The sequence below is a fragment of the Ischnura elegans genome, chromosome 1 (assembly GCF_921293095.1).
Source record: "Ischnura elegans chromosome 1, ioIscEleg1.1, whole genome shotgun sequence".
Classification (NCBI taxonomy): Eukaryota; Metazoa; Arthropoda; class Insecta; order Odonata; family Coenagrionidae; genus Ischnura; species Ischnura elegans.
In genome coordinates, this window is record NC_060246.1 from 37,512,339 (window position 1) to 37,532,658 (window position 20,320).

Below are 20,320 nucleotides of genomic sequence, written 5' to 3' on the forward strand. Positions count from 1 at the left end.
AACAAAGAGAGGTGAAATTAAAGAAAAAGCAATGGAAGAACGACCCTCTGCCATTCAGCCTTAATTTTCCACGCTCGTCGCAAGGACACTCGGGGGCTGCATCCACGTTAAACACCCCAATACCATGCACCTCACGAGTGTCAACACACAAGACTCCACCATCTCGCATGTGTTTCCCTTAGACAATATTCGAATTTCATTTTTTTTCGTAAATATCAGTGTAAGAAAATTAATATTATCTTTCAGTAGAAAGTAGTAATCAGAAAATATACCATATCCTCGAGTCAAAACATAGCATATTAATTTTTACAAATAAAAAAAAATTTGGTAAAAATATAAAAACCGCTCCTCACAATGCTAGGGTAGCGAAAATCGTTCACTCCCTCTCCCACGAATCGTGATGACAGAAATGCATTTAGAAATAAATACACTCTGGGGCTCCATTCACGTTAAACACCTCAATTCCATGCGCCTCACGAGCGTCAACACAGGAGCGGAGAGCTTGCGGTTCCCCAGCCGACCATAAACGAAGAGACGATTACTTAAGGAGATGAGTAATTGGGGTCATGAGATATTGTAACGAGCGAAGGGAACACTGCTCGCAAAGGGTGGGCTGAAGAAGCGTTGGAGTCGACGCCAATGTGATAATAAGGGGTCGGTCGGTCGGGAGACAAAAAGGGCGTTGGCCGCAACAGCAGGGGAGAATACGTCCGATCGAGACAGAGAGAGAGAGAGCGAAAGGAAGAGGTTACGCAGCCGTGGGCGCACGCACTATTATGAGTGTAGCGTGGGTGCCCATGGACGAGGGAACTATCTCCTCTGGACGCGGCAAATTTAGATGGACGAGGATTGGTCTAAGGCAGAATTGGGCTAACTACAGCCCTCTGAAATGTTCTATATGGCCCGCTCGGCAACAATCCTAGTCTGGCGAATACAAAAGAACATGCTAAAAGAAAAATATTGTCTGCTCTCCATCTCCTCTATTGTTTTACAGCAGTAATAACATAGAATTTTATTGACTTTTCCTGGAGACTGGGATGCTATGTTGAGAGTGAGAGGCACCGGGTGCTATGCGAAAAAAAGTAGGAAATGAAATAGCTTCTGTAAAACATATGATTTTTAGTCATGTAATAAATAATTTGACCAGCCTGAATTTCTCCAATTTCTTCGGCTCTTTCATAACGCAGGTCCACAGTAAAAAATTTTTAATTGGTGCTCATGGTCATTGGGGGGAAATCTGAAAAATACCTGTGGTGTTATACAAGAAACCATCAATTATTTCATTTCCTAGGTATTAATAAATTTGCAGAACATTATATTTTCTTTTGACCTCGAAAATAATAAATTAAGCCAAATTAATATTTATCTCTCACTAAAATACATACATTTTATCATAAATAATTCTGGTATTTATCCACCGTCTATAATAAGAATTTATACGAACTTCATTCCGTAAATACGCCGAGAAATAAGGTGAAAGAAGCCTGTAAGATTCGATGAGAGTTTTTAAATTAGAGCTATCGTCCGAGTCCTTCCGCCATTTAATCCTTTCCAAGAAGTATCCATGGTCACATGAGTGCGTACAATGTGCAAAGTTCCGCGTGGGCAGCGACCCGAATGGAACTTATTAAGCCCCGCAAAAAGTAGGGACACATGGTCTAGGGAGTTACGACGGGAAAGGGTAATGATATAGTTCTACCACATACCTACCTAAGTCGCTAGTGTTGTTATGCGCATTTATGCTCAACAAGAATCGCCACACATGCAACGCTTTCGTTGCACTGAAAAGACGCGCCATCTAAATATGAGCATAACTGCCGATAATACTATGTATTTAGGTTCAACCAATAGCCAAGATACTCTCTAAGTACCTATTTCACCGAGGCGGTAAGGAAGATTAAAGAGACTTTAAAGTAGGCAACAAACAATGATTCCTTTAAAAATATCAATTTTGTTTCAAAGTCGTCGTATTGGGAGCATGCATTTTAATTCCCAAATTATAACTAATCCAGCAACATTTACGCCAATAAATATCTTCAAACCAAAATGTGAATCAAGGGTCGAAGAAAGTTCAAAGAGTGCGAAAAATCCACAGAGAAGTGATCACACGCCTTGACCGGGCTGTGGATTTTTCGCACAATTTCTGCATTGCGGGTGACTCCCGTAAAGTTATCACCATGGCTAGTCCCGATACACTTAAACAAGATAAAGAGTTTCATAAGTACACCTACGAAGAGCGTAAACCATAAAGTCACATTAACGATAGCCAAATCTGTAGAATAGTGCAAATAGAAGGGAATGTACTAAACGCACAGCAACAAAATCGCTCATGGATTTAAAGCTACGTAAAAAAATTGCCTCCAAGACATTGACAGCAAGAGTAACGCAGACAACATGCATTATATCGACGTAAATACCAAGCTAAGTAGGCACGTAGTATATCCCATCGAACGACACCCTTGATTGCATTTTTCGAGTCCTTGAACTAGGCACGATAGCACGTGAATTTAGTGGCCTGCCTCGGAGTAACCCTGAAAGACAATATGCCACGAAATAATCGTGCTTTTGTCTCCTGTATCGCGGAAGGAGCAGGAAGAGGGGGGTTTATGTCTATGCGTGGGAACCGAAGAGGAGGATGGGGCGCATCAGACCCGCAAAAAGAGCCAAAAGTCACTACTCACCAACCCAATCCTTTCCCTTTTCCATACCTTCCAATCCTTCACCATATTTCCCTTTTTGACTTCCGCGAGCGACAAACTCATGCAGGGCACGTCCACGAATGATGATCTCGAATCCAACGTTACTCGCACCGAATCCGAGAATCGGTTGCGTCAAGAATGGTTTCCAAAAAGGAAAATAAAAAAAGAAATACTCCTGGAGACAGCTGAACTACGCTTTTAACCACATCAAATAACGAAGACAAGCAATGGTTGCAGTGTATTTTTGTGTACTTACCTGTGTATCCGACGAGTATCTAGACATTGCACTTTATAGACATTCAGCAACAATTTTCACTCATAACAATTGAAATACTATTTTTTTCAATATCAAAATAGAGTACGCATGTATGATTTCGCAACTGGAAGCCTTAAGTGATAATTAAACTGGCTATCAGATGGTTCAAAGCCCTCTATCTTGAATAAAAAAGAAAAACTACTCCTTTTTAACTTAAAAAAATAAATATAATTTATTCCAAATGATTAGCTCCTTTTTGAGTCAAAGTATAATTTTCACTAATATTCTCGTTAAGTGAAACAAATAAAAGCCTAATTTATTATATATGATGAAAATTAAAATGCAGAGGAAACAATGAAGTCTACTCGTCCGAAAAGGAAATCAATTATTTTATAACGACTATTGGCATAAAAACGAATGGTGCTATTTCTATTACTTGAGCCGTAACGCACAGTGGCATTCGTAATTTTGTACGCAGTAATTATTACTGTCACTGGAAGAAATCCCACTCACATTTTTTATTGTGAGTCTAATTATTAAGATAGCCATCAAAGTATTTTATATGAATATAAGCCAAGGACTTTTGGAACTCTTGACGTAGAAATGACAGCTATTGGCAGCAAATTTTACTAATGAGTTCGCCCTTAAACGAAAACCTGCGATCGCCGGTCGCAAAAGCGTAGAGGGAGAAACAAAACGGAAATAGCGTGAATATCATTTGCTTCTTCGCACGTGACACAAAACATCTCAGTGAACAGCGCTATTTAGTGGGGCACCTATTGTTGGCACGAGATTACTATCTTGAGCATTCAAAAGGAATGCCTCGTGAGAACGCTTTGTTTCAGGAAAAATACTTGACACGCCATTCACATAGTTAGCCTCGTATTCCTTGAGCCTTGAATGAAATATGGATCCCAATTTGGAAACCACCACAAAGCTCACGGATCTTGTCACATATTAACATTATTACAGATAAATGGCACAAGGAAGGTTGATGAGAAATAAATTTGAATTTTGTCACAAAAGGGAGACGTTCTCATGTGCATAAATGATTTCAATTTACAAAACTGAGCCTTAAAAGTCGAATCCGTGTTGGAGAGGCGACACTCGAATAGACAGAGGATTCTTTATGAAACTACGGTTGGATTGGTCACGAAACACCTATCGCAACAGAGATTGAGACAAACTTGATTGTAATAATACTTTTTTTCAAATCGGGATTTGACTCGGTAGGATATTGACATTACATTTTCGTTCATTTTTAAAATTTAAATTACCAGATATATCACAAATGATTACGTTTTCATTCCATAAATTTCTAACTTTAATTTCCTTAAAATGTCTCAGATCCGCCAGAAGTCTCCTTGCTGAGCACTCAATTCAACGGCGGACGAGCCAGCGATGATAGTTAAGCATATTTACACTAGTTTTACATTATACATGCAGTTCCTACATTGCGCGAACAGGTGCATGAGGGTTACTCACGTAGCTACACTCATTTGAATAGGATACAAGGAACTACTAGTGAAATGGAAAAGGATGCATGGTCACACATGGTATGCTTAGCCAAAGCGAATCATTACAGATGTTTCATGAATAAGGGGCGTAACATTTTATCAATTGACAATATAAATTGACATAAAGAATAATAATAATCGACACGAATTATGGCTAACTAACTCGAATCGACTCAAGTATCGTATATCGCTAATAACAACAATGCAATGGGTCGGTCAGATGATGGTAGTCAATACGTCACGAGCGGGCAGACAGTGTCTCATGCCGCAACATCGACTCATGATTTCACGATGCGCCGCAGCGCAACCCTAGCGCGCCCGCGGCATCAGAAGCAGGGCTATTGGCCAAGAGCGTTCGCCGAAGAAGAGGAACAAGTGCGGAGTGGCGTTTCGTCATTAGATCGCGCGGCCGAGCCACGAAATATTCAATTAGCAGACATCGCGCATTCTCCACTACATTCCCACCCGAACGCGACCTCACGAAAGCAATCCATTCACAAAGGTAACGGGGCCGAAAACATCGCAGTTGACCAGGGCTTTTTTCGTGTTGTGGCATTCGTTTCAAACTGATGTTAAAATGTTTATATTTTCTGCGAAAATATTAAGCATTTTCTTCATCACTTGCCGGTGTCCAAAAGTCACTACTTTCAACTCATTGCATTTTTTTTCGCGCGAAGAAGTTTTACTGAGGTATAGGCAAACGTCGATAAAAGTCCATTATATATGGCCTTCAAATTTGAATATGTTACAGTGATTTTCTGATGAGAATATTTGCCTAAAGTAAAGAATAAGAGAATATTCGCTTAAAAGACGCAAAATCCGATCGGTCGAAAAGTAAAATTGTGTCTTCGAAATGATAGAGCGTGGAATAGTATAGTAGATAAAAGTAAATAACAACCTGTTACTACGCCAACATAGAAGTAATTGGTTTGACAGGAATCGATCTAAACCGATACAAAATGACATGTAAAAATTTCAAACAATATAGGAATTATAATCCCACAACTTAGTGGCTTACAGGGTTACGAATAACTTCGTCTAATCGAGAAAAAATGCTACTCGCGAAGTTATTTCGGAAAAGAGGTCCATTTGCGAACCAGTAACGTGCTGGCCGCGAAAGAGTAACCAGTCTCAAATTTCTGCGAGCAGGCACAAAATGATGAAAACGAACGCTCCAAAGGCACAAGTAAGAGTGGGTCACGATCGACTCCGTGACATTCCAATCGGCCAAGCCATTTCGGAGCAGGGAGACGTACGCAGAAGAGAAATGGTATCTTCTGATTTTTCTTAACCTAAGTAAGCCTAATTTTGACCGAAAGAAATAATCGCAAGGGCCACACAACGTTAACTTCAGAGCAACTCTTCAAGCACAGGCAGGGAAATCGAAATAGACACTTAGCGTTAAAATGAGGTCAATAAAGCCTTTAATACATCTTACTTGATTATTTCTCTCTTAAAGAAAAATCTTTATTTTAAGGACCTAGTATCACCCCATAATTGAATGAAAAAACACACTCATTTTTACGTGCCCTCTCGGAGATAATGGAAATAATAGCTCATTGTACTTTCCACCATGACTAGAAACCTCCACGTTATTTATTAATATCCTGTATATACCTATCCTAAATATATATTTAGGTCACAATGAATGAAGCAGTATATCCTAAATAAATATATAAAGTACCCTGTATTAGTTCTTGAAATCGTTTCTGACAATCTTGTAACTTACATAATTCCAGTATCGAACCAATGCTACAAGAACGGAAGTTTTATCACAGACACCTCACGCTGGGAAATACATATGGACGGAATGCTTGGATGAGGACCCCAATATTGCACCGGGAAAAACAGGACGATTACGCGCTCGCGAGGAGTTTTAGGGGATGAGGAAGAAGGGGAGGGCGCGTACCGGGCCACTGAGCTGGGTCTCCCGAACCGAAAGTAGGACATTAGAAAATCGAAAATCTCGGGCCGACGAAGGGTTTCGGCAGCAGCCACAACTATACCAGTAGGCCTGTGGGACGAGACACCGCTCTTCCATATCTCACCCCCTTCATCTACCCTCCCCTCCCTGACAATATCTCCCCTACTACAACCCGACGAAAAAGGCCCCTCCGTGAAGTCCCAATGAAAGCACCGTTAGAACGCACGCGAGCCAAACAGAATCACACTTCCCTTCTCAGTCCAGACGGATTCCCTTCCCCACCATTGGTTGCGGTTTTTAATGGTTTCGGGACGAGTGGTGTCGATGGATAGGCCACGCAGTAGTTAGTTACGGTGCGGCGAGCCTCCGGCCGGGGGGATTCCGAATCTTGCCTCGAAAATCCCCTCTCCCCCCAACTCCGAGGAAAGGTCCGTTCCGCATCAATTAGCACCAGCTGATATGTCGGGTACGGCGAAGGTGTTCCGAAATGGGGCTTTTTGGTGCCTTATTCCCTCCTTCAATCATCGAAACGAGTGCGACTCATTACTAATGGGACTATAAGGATGCCGAGAAAGGAAATATAATATCTTAAATCCAACAAATAATCTCCGACTGATGTTGATGAAATGATGATTGATTGACTGAATCAGGATTTAAAAGAAGCATTGCCTCGTTTAAATTCATTAAAAACCAGGGTTATTTCTAAGGATTTATCTAAAAAGGCAAAGCAATTCTGCACAAATGGCCTCATCAAGCTATCGCTTTACCAATATATCGCGGGTTAGGCATCACAACGCGCTAAATTTCAAGTAAAGCAGAGAAAAAGCCTAATATTAGCACCAGTTTATTCATGAAGTAGATTTTTAATGACCGTCGGTTACCCAGGATTTGCGCCAGCATCATCACCGCAACTATCACCTTGTCTGATATATATTGTTGGTTCGAAACATGCATTACTAAATAGAAAGCGAACATGCAACGCAAGTAGAATATTTTAACTTAACTGTTTAAAAATAAGCAGATTCCAGGAAAATAGTTAAATAGAAGTCTCCTCAAGTTTATCACAGAAAAGCAATTAAGCCGTCACACCAAGCCACAGAATCATTAACTTGCAGTCCCAAAATATCGCGAAGCTCGTAACGTATCGTATTGTGAAGTATAATGGAAGTTTTTTTCAACAATATGATCGCAACACGACAGAGAATCTAGTCAAGTTCGCCTGTGAAAACCGATAAATATTATGTCAGAGTACATCGCAACGGTAGAATATTTGAGCTTCTTTGAATTTTGAGGACGGAGTCTGACGAGATAGATGGATAAAATTGGAAAACAAAATTTAGATTCCCATCTACGACTACATTTTACAGCAAAACGTGTCTCGAAATTCCATTATGTAAGTATATTGTACCTGCAAAAACCGATAAAACACAAACTTCAACTATGCTACCAAGTATCTTATGATACATTATAAGGAAACAAAAGATTTTCCGTCATAAAATGCAGCATTGCAGCACAAAGTTTAAACTTAAATTTCAGCATAACATTTCACATATTTCTAGCCTGAGTCAGTTAACTATGATGACAGCCTAAAAATCATCCCCTCACGTTGCTTACCACTGCGACCACTCGACCGTAGAATATCCCGAAGATCCCGCAACGCAGTTGGTGTCACCTCACTACAAAACGGCCGACGCAGGAGACAGCGAGGTAGCCATTGTACACACCACTTAGGATCCGTATGGGCTGGCTCCCGACCAACCAAATGAGCAGCTCCCTCGGCAAACCGCAAGTGAGCACTGTCCACTTAAAGAGGCGCACTAAATCGCAATTAAGACGGACACAACCACCACCGTAAAGGGCCCGCGGGAACTAGTCACGTGTTCCGTCGCTCGCGGCAAAAAATTCGAAATTGCTTCCAATAAGGACTGTTTGAGCGCTCGAAAATAGCCCGGGGAGCAAACAAAACATGAGACTGTAGAGAGAAGGAGAGAGAGAAAATGCAGGTCATACATTCGACCGAGGACGAGTCGTGGGAACAATTTGGTTTCCTCCTAATGGGCTTTAAAGTAGGAGGCGCCACCCCGGAATGCCGTTTCCGGCCGAAAAGCTTTGCCACACCGAAATATTGACCCGACAACCCCCTCCCCCTCCACTTTCGGCAGGCCATTTCGACGACCTTCACGAGTCAAGGCGAGAGAGAAAGAGAGCTTTCTAATTAGTTCCAGACCGTTGATATGGAGAGCGAGAGATATAAGACAGCGGGTCGGCGATGCATTTATTAACGAAGGATAGTGCGATTTCGGTAAAAAAAAGACCCGCTTCCGATTTCCCTACCATGTTTACTTTTGCACGAACTTCTTGAAGCTAGAGCAAGGAAGTCAAATCTCGGATGACCACGGCAAGAACTCCTTGATCTAATTAGACTGGTCAGCATAGAATATTGTAAAGTCATTTCAACAGCGAGTTCCGAACTATATTTGAATAGAGAGATCTAAGTTCTGGAGTAAATAATTAGCTGTAGCAATAACAAAATCAAAACTTAGAACTTATTAGTGAAAAAAGTCAATTTTTCCTAAACATTACAGCATGGGAATAAAGGGTGTATCTCAAAAGAGGCGTAACTCAATACCTTTCTATTCCCCTAAAGCATGGTGAAATTATATAAATATCTAACTCTCAAAACATACATCACTCATGCCTAACTGATTATTGTGAAAAAATGACTAAATATTCACGAGCTCGTACTAATAACTTGTTCGCAAATTATACTTCCAAGGCAAACGAAAATATTCAGCAATTTCATTTCGTTGGATTAAGCAAGCGAAGCAGAGTTTTAATGAAAACCAGCGAGCCAATTATTACAAATAAAATTCAACATTCAAATGAATAATGCACACATTCAAAATGAAAAAGTTGTCAAAACTGAGACATTAATAACGCAGCTCTCCTTTCGACCCTTGACAGTGATGCTCGTGGGGCACTGGTGACGTAGTACAGACGTGCGCACTTCGTATGTAAGATAATTCCGGTAATACAGGAAGATGTTTGACTGTAATAGCAACTTTTTACGATTAAACGCGTAGCGCAATGCTAGATGGAGAAATCACCTTCCAACAATCACCTTGAAAGTGGGTAACATGATTCCATGTAGGTGAAAGAGATAACTAGGTCCAGATATGAGGCTAGAGGATATTTAGAACTCATCATTCAATAAGCAGCTTCAAACAGGTCCCTAAAAATCCATATTTTGGACAGATTACTATAATCAGCTTTAGCCTTAGCAAGAAAAAAAAAACAGATCGAGTCAAGAATCAGCCGAGGGGATGGATTGGGAAAACAAACATTTATAAAACGATTTCAGTGGGCTAGAAAAATGGCCATCCTAATTCAAGGGCGGATTAAAAATGCATGCCCTTCATGACAAAGAGGGCGAGCGATGATGAGTCCGCCATGGCCCAGAATCCACACTTTCGCCCTCCGAATGACGCGACAGACAGCACCACGTGACCATATTTGAAGGAGAGGGCAGAGTAAACATAGAGAGTACGGAGAGGACTGGGCGTAGAGTACGAGAGATGAAGAAGAAGGTATGAAGCGAGCGTAAGATGAGAAATTCTTATACTTCATCATAAACATAACCAAGAGCGCTGGCTGCGCAATAATCTAGAGGTGGGGCCATTATTGAAACTCCGAACTTCAGCATTTCTCAAGAAAATAGAAAAGAACTAGTCAAATGCCTGCTTATCAATAGCATTTACTAAAATTGCGGACTAATCTGGTTCTTCGTGTGCCTTTAAGTTGATAGAAATGAAGTTTTTTATGGAAACTAAATTAAATGAATGATTACTGGAATCAGCTAATCAGCGATTTACCTGAACAAGGAGATATCGGAAACGGAGTGGCGGATATGACGAAATTTCGGATTTTTCCACGGCAATCTTGGCCCCGTTCGCAGAAATAAAAAATCGCTCTGGCCTATACTTACTCTGAGCCCTAGAAGAGACGCTTACTTTATAAAAGTAAGGCATATTGGTATCAATAGTTCAAACAAGGATAACACTTAACCCCACAAGAGATTTTTCGAAGAAAAAATTATATTTCAAACATGGAAACGAGCAGTCACGGTAAGCTAGCCGTTCTGAGTACAATCAAATCCCTTCCATGGATTTTGTAGGCATTTTACTGGCAGTCACAACAAGGCAACACCGCATTAACACTTTTGAAATTTAAAAATCTGTGGCCGTAGTTTAACACAACGGCTACACAACTATTTCCTCCGGCTGTTTTTTGTGGGGTAAAGACATACTACAAAAAGAGGTCGAATTGTAATTTACTCTGATATTCAATCAAACCCATGAGGTAGAGTAATAGTGAGGGGAAAACAACTAAATTCTCTTGATAGACAACAATGCGTGTCCTTCGACCCATTCGCCACAGAACTAGGAGCAGGTTTAAAAGAGAAAAACATAACTTACGTTGTGACGCCCACTGCTTCTAATTCCTCACCAGCATAAGCTCCGTTCAAATCTGATTCACCAAGGATTTCCAGACAATACCTGCAAATCGTTCTAAACGCGCAAATCCTATAAAATTACGCAGGCGCTGAAGAGTTGGGGAAATCGAAGAAGGGGGAAAAATCGAGCAGTGCAATTACCTGAGCGTGCATCCCAAGGATAATGCCCTTTTGGGAAAGATAACACCCATCCAACCGCCCGGCGCGGCATTGCGTAATCCGAGGGACAGACCCCGCGGGGGCTATGACGGAGGCGGCGAAAACCCAAGAAAACCCTCAGCCCCCTTCCCCACAGTACAGCGGAGAAAGTGAGATGAAACGGACTACCCCTCCCCCAGACCACACCAGCTCTCGAACACCACGGCAGGCGGCATGACCCTTCCCCTCCTTACCTCCCCTCCCCCCCCCACACCACTTCCTCATGTGCACACCTCATTTCCCCTCCTTCACACACCTTCCCTCCCCTATCCTCCAAGATCTACCCCATCCCCGGGCTCTCCTTTCCAAGATGTGGCGCAGGTGATTACGTCCCTCCCCATACCATAGAATTAAGAAAAAAAAAAGAGTCGTGGAGAAGGCTCCAGAGGGCACTCGAAATGGACGCGAAGGTTGGGCGTAGACCTTCGCTTTTCCTGCGCTCCTTTCATGCACCCCTATTTTTAATCTCACCCTCCAACGCCACCACTCGAAGAGGAAGGTGGTTTTCCTCCTTTTCTTCTTCGCATCCTGACTTGACTTTTGGAGGGCACGGAAGGCAAAGAAAGGGAGAATGGTGGGTAAAAGCGAGGCCGTGAATGAGCCATCAAGTCTCACTCCATCCATTCGATCCCTTTCTTTCGCGCTGTTATCTCCGACGGTCACGCCTCTCCACTCCCCCTCTCCCGCATCGCAAGAAAACCAGATTTGGCCAAAACAAACATGGGATCGAAATGAGTCCACAAGGCGCGCTCCGTGGCCTGGATCGAGTTCTGATTCCCCTTAGGCAACCCGACCGTGGTCGTAACGGGAGCCACAGCTTCGTTTACAATAACTAAAAGGGAAAAATTAACCCAACTCGACTTATATTTTCCTTGTTCGAAAATCACTAACTCGTTTAAATATTACGCATTCAAATAGAATTTTATGGGTGTTTAGCGTTAACTCTTTTAATGTTTCCGGTATCTCAAAAACAAAAAGTAAATCGTAGAGAACATTACAATAAACATATCAACTATTAAACACAGGCTTATGATTGCCATTACTCTGAAAATTCTTAAAATTTCAAGATATGTGCGTAAATATTAATCTATTAATGAGCCACGGTAATAGATCGAACTGGCGGGAATTAACTGTGTGTAAGGAGTTTAAGAAATACATCTCAGAAATAAATACAATATTAATGTTGCACTCGGAAATAAATTTTTCGGGCGCGAAGAAATTCAAGTGATAATCACAGGCTTATGAAAAGTGAGACATTCATTAGGAACAGTGAATTTCACCCCGACGAAGATTCAGCTGCTGCAAATGCCTCATGAAATCGTTATCACGAAATTTTAAGCAATGCATGTCCTTCAATCACTAACGTAAAGAGTTCGACCCAACTGGAGGCAGACTAGCTAATCTGGTATTCTGAGAACTGACAGACGCATGGTAAAAAGACATACGGCAGTTCTTTCCCAAGGTCGTGACGTCGATGCTTTCCCCAAAGATTTCCGTATTCACTCTCCCGAGATTGACCACAATGATCGAACATGTTTACGTCCCTCACGATAATCCTGTAAGTTTTCAATAAATCGCGGAAATAAATGTAACTCAACTCACAAGATTCAAATTATTATAGTAAATGTTAGTCAAGCTGTAGTAAAAATATTGCTTCACAGCAACTATAGAATAGAAAAACTAGGGCGGTGATGATAGTAAAATTAAGTTGAAGCTTATCTTTTTCCATGCTCTCAAATATTCAACCGATGGTTTGGATGCATTTTTAGCACAGTATTTTCAATACCACCACGAATCATTCAATCCAACACATGAGCGGAAGTCGAAAATTTATATCCCTGTCATGTTATCCTTTTATTCCATGAAATACGCTCTTTCGAGTTTCATTCTTTGGCACAGTATTACCATTTCTAATCACGGATCATTCAATCCAACCGATGACAAGAAGTCAAAATAATTTTCAATCCCTGTCAACTAAGCCCCTAGCATGAAATGTGTGTTGAGCAGCGCTCAAAGAAATACCAATGCTATACCCTACTGGAAAAAATGAGTGCTTGCTAAAACCAAATTAAAATTATTTACATTTTTAACGTTTTTCATTAAAATTTCGAAATTTCAAGAAAAAATGGCGAACAGAAGATATTAACCGATTTTGAAAACAAAAAATTATATCTGTCACGCCCATCCGGGTACGCAACTTTTGCCGGGTATTACGATTCGCACCTAAAAAGAGTGGCAAAACAAGGGACCCTATTGAGCACCTACATAAAGAGCAAACAATGTCGTAAGATAACATTATTAAGTTCCTCGCCAGCCGAGGAGGTCGGTCCTTCCCTCTCTTTGGTGACACACTTGCGAAACTCACCTAGCCTTTCCTAAGTGCGCGCTCCTCGTCCGAACACTATTTTGGCCTCGGGGGGGGGGGGGGGGGGGGGGACCTCTCTTGAAGGAAGCTCCTCCCGTCCGTTGATTTTTTGGGAGCGACCGTTTCGCAGTCCCCGCAAGCGAGAGTGAGTGAGACAGAGAGAGAGAGAGAAAGAGGGGGGGGACCGAAAAGGTTAGCCAACAAGCAAGACGAACGAAGACATCCGAAAGTGAAGGTGGAAGGAAAGTGGGCAGGATGGGGACGGTTTGGCCGGGGGGGGGGGGGGGGGGGAGGGTATGATGGCGCTTGGCAATGAAATCGGCACGCACGACACACGGAGAGCGTGATTTGCCGAGAGAAATTTCCGGCAACGATGGTTTCGGGAAAAAATAGCCACCGTCTGGTGAGGGTTTGAGGAAAGGAGAGAGGAAGGATGGGTTCGCGACGGGAGGACCTCGCATTAATTGTAAGCTTTCGAGGCCACACTTTGATCCTGGCATTAATATGAGCAATGGCGAGGACCGTTCAAAAGAAGCTTGTATCGCTTGCGAACGCCCGTTCATAACAAACACATAGGTAATTTCAAACAAAATACTATTAAGGTAACAAAATACTATTAGGTGGTATAACTCTGTGTGCTCTATCTAGCCATAGCATAAGCAATGGCCATAGTTTTGATTATGAGAACGCCGAAATTTTAGATCATGAAGTTATATTGAAAAAAAGACTTTTCAAGGAAATGGTTTATATTTCAAAAACGAAAAATTGTTGTAATAAAAAAACAGACATCGATAACCTCAGCAAAATTTATTTTTATTTAATACATCAAAATTAATGGTAACCTAGGTTGTGGCAATACCTTAGAAACAAAACATAAATAAATATGTTCAAAGTTTAGAGGTATGTCAAAATTTTTTGTATATTACATTCTGTTCTTATATATATGTTTATATATACATATTTCCTAAATTATATTGTATTATATATAAAAAAACAATTGTTCCTTCTTTATGTATAAATATTGTGTATCGTCTTATTCTCTGTATTTTATATTGTTTCACACTTTTTCTAACATAGCCCTGAAGATGATTTAAGAAAATAAATCGAAACGTTGGCTGCTAACTTTTGTTTAAATGACCTATACTCCAGGAAATACCATATTATACTATTAAGGTAAGTACTGTGAGACATGAATGGAGACAATCGTCTAAGGGCAAGTGGACGTGAAGACGGGCAATGGACGGCCCCGAACGAGTTGATTAGGTAAGGTTGTTTAGGATGTGAAAGACTATCTAAAGGCCAGCAGATAGCAAATCGGAATGGGGAGCTGCGCCAAACCAATCAAATGATTGTTGATTTGTGTTGTTATTGTTGATATTACTGTGCGAGAACAATGTGTTTGTCATGAGTGATATACCACAACATTTGACCCCACTGCATAAACCAATCGAATTCGACGAATTAGAGCTTCAAGGTGCTTTGGCTCAGCGAGCCCTAGCACGCAATAGGGAAGAAATAGCTATCGACTTTAACCAATGTTTGTTCACAACAGTCTCTTAAAATTAAATCACCAAAATTTCCTATACGTCACGCCCAAATCCATTCGTTTAATCGCGTTTATAGGAGGGCAAGCAGACTAATGGACGGCCTAAGATTATTGCAGTCGGTTTTAATAGGAATATAAATCAATCAATCCATAGGTACAAGTCTATGCGTGACTAACGCCATCCCTTTGAACTCAGGTACATTGACTCCTCAAGACGCAGTTAAATAGAAATCGGGAAATAACGTCTTGCACATATTCAATAACAAGCATTTCAAATTATGCGTGACACAAGATAAATATTATGCTAAGTACAATAAACGGTAATCGTGAAGGAAGAGGTTTGCTGTCTGTTTGGTTTGCCTGACAATGGGTGTTATCTCTAAATTATTAGTGTTTCAGGCTTAACCCGAGCGCAATTTGCCCGTCTGGAGCGCATCCAAAAGTACAAGTAACAACAGAAAATTTTCCACACTAGTATTTGAAAACTCAACAGACAATGACAAGCGATAACCTTGATACAAGGTATGCGAGCTGAAACCATGGTCAGGAGAAGCTACCAGTGCATTTAACCTTAAGACATGATTATGAGCATTTATTGACGAGAATATAGCAACGGAAAATGATTAAGAATTAGGTAGATATTAGCATATAACTATGGATTTTACAACTCTAATTAACAGCAACTATTATTGATAGATGATGGATTCCATCCGGAAGTAGTTGGCATTAATCGAATTGTGGCCAATATTCACTTCCACTGAAGCTAGAAATGGATTAAAATCACCGAGGAACACCGACTACCTATTTCCCGCCGCATGAATCACGTCAAGGCCTCTTATCTCAGAGATATCTACGTGTATCAGATGGGTGGATAGCACGAAAACACAAATACATCTGACTGGGAGGAAAACGCGAGAGAGCAGCAGGTTGCGAAGCGATGGGTGGCCATCGTCGGGCGGAATTTCACTTTCATGAGGCACGCCCAAGCACATCACGACGCTCCCGGCGCACGCACGACTCAACAAAAGACTCCCACTCCACCCCCAGTGGGAACTTTCCTCCCATAAAAAAACCTCCAAATTTCAAGGAAGAAAACTACTACTCCAGATTACTCACACTAATCTATGCGCATTTTCTCAAGAGGACTCCTACTGAATAGGTCTTCATTCGCGACGCATGTCTCGCTTAAGACTAATGATGCAAACGTAGAAATTTTCCAACAAATAGCTCGAATAATAAAATCGAGGATTCTCAAGTCGGCCTCTAGATGTCTATCATCCAAAACGCGTCATTATTGGTTAACACGAGTCGCCACTCGCCTCGCTGATAGGCAGAGCGATCCGAAGTTTGTGATTTGAGAAATAAGGCATAATTACTGGTTTCGAGCGAAATTTATACAGCTTGGACTGTACAACACAATAGCTGCATCATATGCGATTATCACGCTAACCATTAATCCGGCCGGGATCAATTGCGAAAATATACTGACAAGCACATTTCTGGAGAAAAAAAGAGAAAAAGGTAAAAAAAAACTGATCTTATAAATATTTCTATCAACACCAAAGATTATATTATCAAATCATGGGGGAAAAGAATACATGAGACGAAAATAATAACGCATGAACTGTATCACAATACCGATCTCGTCGTCCCAAGATTAGTAACGACTCGATAAAATCAATCGGTAGACGAAATGGCTAGCTGTCTTTTTATCATCTAATCACTACACAAAACTCAGCATTTAAACGTAAGGGTTGAACGTACTTCGGGCAAGGTGAGAGATGGTTATGAAATAGCGTCTAGACGCACGATAACACATTAGATATCTTATTCTCGAATTCGCAACAATAAATACCAAAACGTCATAATTTTCGTAAATGACGCACATTCAATTGACCAGCGACACATATTAAAAACCTATTCACTCGCTAACTCGGGAATAGGTTTTAACTAATAATTTATTCCCTCCAATAACAGAAAAGGAAACCCAGGATGAACGCTACTCCAGGCGGAGTCGTGAGGAAAAAGGAAAATACATTTGTAAACATTCAACAGGTGGATAAAAAATTCTCAGTCTGACCGTGGAATTCTTCGTTCTTCATGCATTCAATCGTCTAGGGCATTTTCAGCCGCCACAATTGCAATGAGCATTGAGTAAAGCTATTTGAAACACGATTTACTACCAAATCATATCTTTCCTAGCGGATTTCACTTAGGGGGCTTAAGTATATTCTCGGAGAAGAGGACCAAACTTAACTTTCCAATAAAATATTTTAAATAATTTCTTGCTATCGTGAAACTAAACAACTTAAGAAACAATATTACTGATAAACTAACAAAAGCTGTACGCCGAAGCACATAAAGACGAAAATACATATGAAAACAAGTACCTTCATAATATGAGCCACAGCCATCGCGTACAGCATCAAATATTTTAATACCACAGTAGATGGTGAAATGCATGTTGGTAACGATTCAATGCAATTAATTTACATCATGATGTAATACAGCATATAAAAGCGAAAAATTATCTACCTTGCACCAACATATTTTTTGAAAAATGATCCCTCTTACTTTATCACGTTTATTGGACTTGGATGGATCAGAGGTGAAATGATAGTCTCTGTAATATCTGGAGATACGTTTGTTATGAATTGCTCAATCTAAGCCTCGCGTGGATCATCTAATTCTATCCCGGGACATATGTTGCATATATTTGACTGACAAACATTTTCCCAGAGTCCCCCATTGCCTAAAAAAATGCATAAATATGATGCATAATGGCAGGACCACAAGAATTGCAAAGCTGACCCTACATTTTTTTAGGGGAACCATTTTTGCCATATGTGATTCTGATTTTGTCGAGTATTCTACCGGGGTCAACTGATTGATAGAGTAGCCCACACCTCACTGAACTGAGGACGCATCAACACGATAAAAATGTATCATCTCCCAATTCAAACCGAGATGAAAACGAGTCCCGTACTAATACCAACACACCGAAGCTCGAAAAAAATAGGCCTTGGACCCTCATAATGAATTGTGCGAAACAGCTTCGAGGTAATCCTCAAGAATAAAATTTCATTTCTGCGCTGGAAGAGGCACGATATTGGGGAGCTGACAAGCGAGACCGTTGCGGCTGGCATGTTCCGAAAACACCACCTCTCTTATTATTTTCTTTTTATTACAGAGTGTCCCATATTCCACGGAGGGGAATGGGGAATAGTGTGGGGGGAGTGGCGGAGGTTGACCAATTGGCCGGCAAATGGGGACCGTAAACCACTTTCCCACACCACGTGCTCGTGCCTCGTCAAAAACCTCGACGAAAAAACCTGTTCTCCCCGTCAAAGACACAAGCAATAATGTTAACGCTACAGCAATAAAGTGAGAGGAAAGAGTTCGGAGTGAACGGGTGTATGATATGACCGTACGTTTGAGGTATCGGGGGAAAAGACAGGCGAGAATAGCTGGAGAAAAGAATATAAGAGAAAAGCAAGAGGACCAGACGGTTAACATGTGGAATGGACACAGAAGGCGAGAAAATGAGCGGGAAATTTAAGAATAAAAAAGTGCTAAGAATAAAATCAACTCCGGCGTAAAATCCTCAATTGCTCGTATTGCAAAGACTGAAAATGACGAGGAGATACTTCAGCTCAAACTGGGGAGTTGAATACCGAAGAGAAACAGATGGGATACATTTAAGGAATGGTAACGAAAATAATCCCATGAGATTTCAAAATAAATCGCTCAATCCATATCGAAACATATCGTATTTCACTATCATAAACGTAAAAAGACGGTAAGCGGGTCAAATAGCTACAATGAAAAGAGGATAAAACTTGCGCATTGATGCAGCTATAGCGATTAAATGCGCAGTGTAATTGCACAAGAAAATTTTTTTCCAGAAATACCCACGATTAGCAAAATCACGAATCTCTTTTCGCACGTAAAGAATGACAAAAGATACGATAAATGAAGGAAAGAACACTTGCATTGTGCAGCTTACATATTGATGGCAGAAAGTGGGGATTATCAGCGGGGATCATGCTTTTTCATTGTATCTTTGCATTAATTAAAACATGAAACCTTTCGGAAGCTCCACAGGTTACTGTGGTACCCGAAGCAGTTTGTTCTTCCTGCCACGAATTGTGATGACTGAAATTCATTTTGAAAGACGCATGAGAAACAATCGCATGTCCGAGAGTGACCGACAAAACAAGATCGAGTTTCCGCGAACGAAGTACACGCTGGAACATCCGAGCTGGGAGAGCAGCTTACCTTGGCAACAAAGAACTGATGTTGGCTCCGTGGGTTTCCTTCGTCAGCTGAACTCCTTCCTCCGAAAACGTATGCACAGCAAACGTATCTGCGGAGATAGAGAAATAAGAGTCAATTTAGCAGGAAATGAAAAAGCAACATACCGAATTGGCAGAAGACGAACGGAATGACAGTTAGACATACGATAAGCAGATGCGTTCGCAAGATACGTAAGTTTTCTGCCACGAGCACAGTCGAAAGCGCCAAGTAAGGTCGCGCAGCTCCGATGAAATGATTCCACCACCTTCTCTAACATAAGAGTATAACCAGGCACTGCAAGTTTTAAGTTTCCCTGAGCATTTAAAAAAAAATAACGGAAACTAAATCCTAACGATTGCAAATTATAGGTAACTCATATGGCTTTACATTACGCTGCATATAATTGATGTTGTAATAAGAGACAGGAAATATTTTTATCCCAACTGGTAATAACCTTGAGGAACTGCAAGAGTCGTAGAACGAATATTTATCAACGTGCAACAAAAATCATATTTTTAATCATCCTAACTGCTCAAAGATTAATGGAAAACTAAATAGGTAAATCTACAGCTCGGAAGCTATTTTACAAAGGCTATGTTTAAAAAAAATATGTCATAAATTACTGAGCTTTCCATTCCCATTATCAGAAAGGAAAACAAGAAAGCAGGATTAAATAGGACCAGCAACACTCCATTATTTTATTTCCTCATAGTTCAAAAAGGGGCATTTATAATGGCGTTCACGAAGGTAAAGGGCTACAATTGCATACACTTTCGATCGGTTTTATTTCCCTAGTCGTTTTTCCTCAGCCGACGAAAATAGATTTGATTTCACGAAATTAGTTGCAAACAGCGCAAATGGTACAGAAAAATACACATCATTACGATCATATTTGGTAAATATATATTGCCGCGTAAACATTTTTGGCGCAAATAGTATTTGTGCACCGTACACATTAGTAGTTTTACCACAGAGTCGGGTACTATTATTTCCTCTAGGGGCAATC

At 40.8% G+C, this 20,320-nt stretch overlaps 1 protein-coding gene across 5 annotated transcripts in view; it reads right to left on the reverse strand.

The window, feature by feature from the left end:
* LOC124158895 (elongation of very long chain fatty acids protein AAEL008004-like) overlaps positions 1 to 20,320 on the reverse strand; it is a 126,767-nt gene that overhangs the window by 90,350 nt on the left and 16,097 nt on the right. For 4 of the 5 annotated variants that reach the window (XM_046534340.1, XM_046534308.1, XM_046534332.1 and 1 more), the window contains exon 2: positions 19,297 to 19,384. The gene's annotated coding sequence lies outside the window, so the exon portion shown is untranslated. Of the gene's footprint in view, positions 1 to 19,296; positions 19,385 to 19,479; positions 19,498 to 20,320 lie in introns of those variants that run through there. The other variant, XM_046534315.1, reaches the window with a different exon arrangement.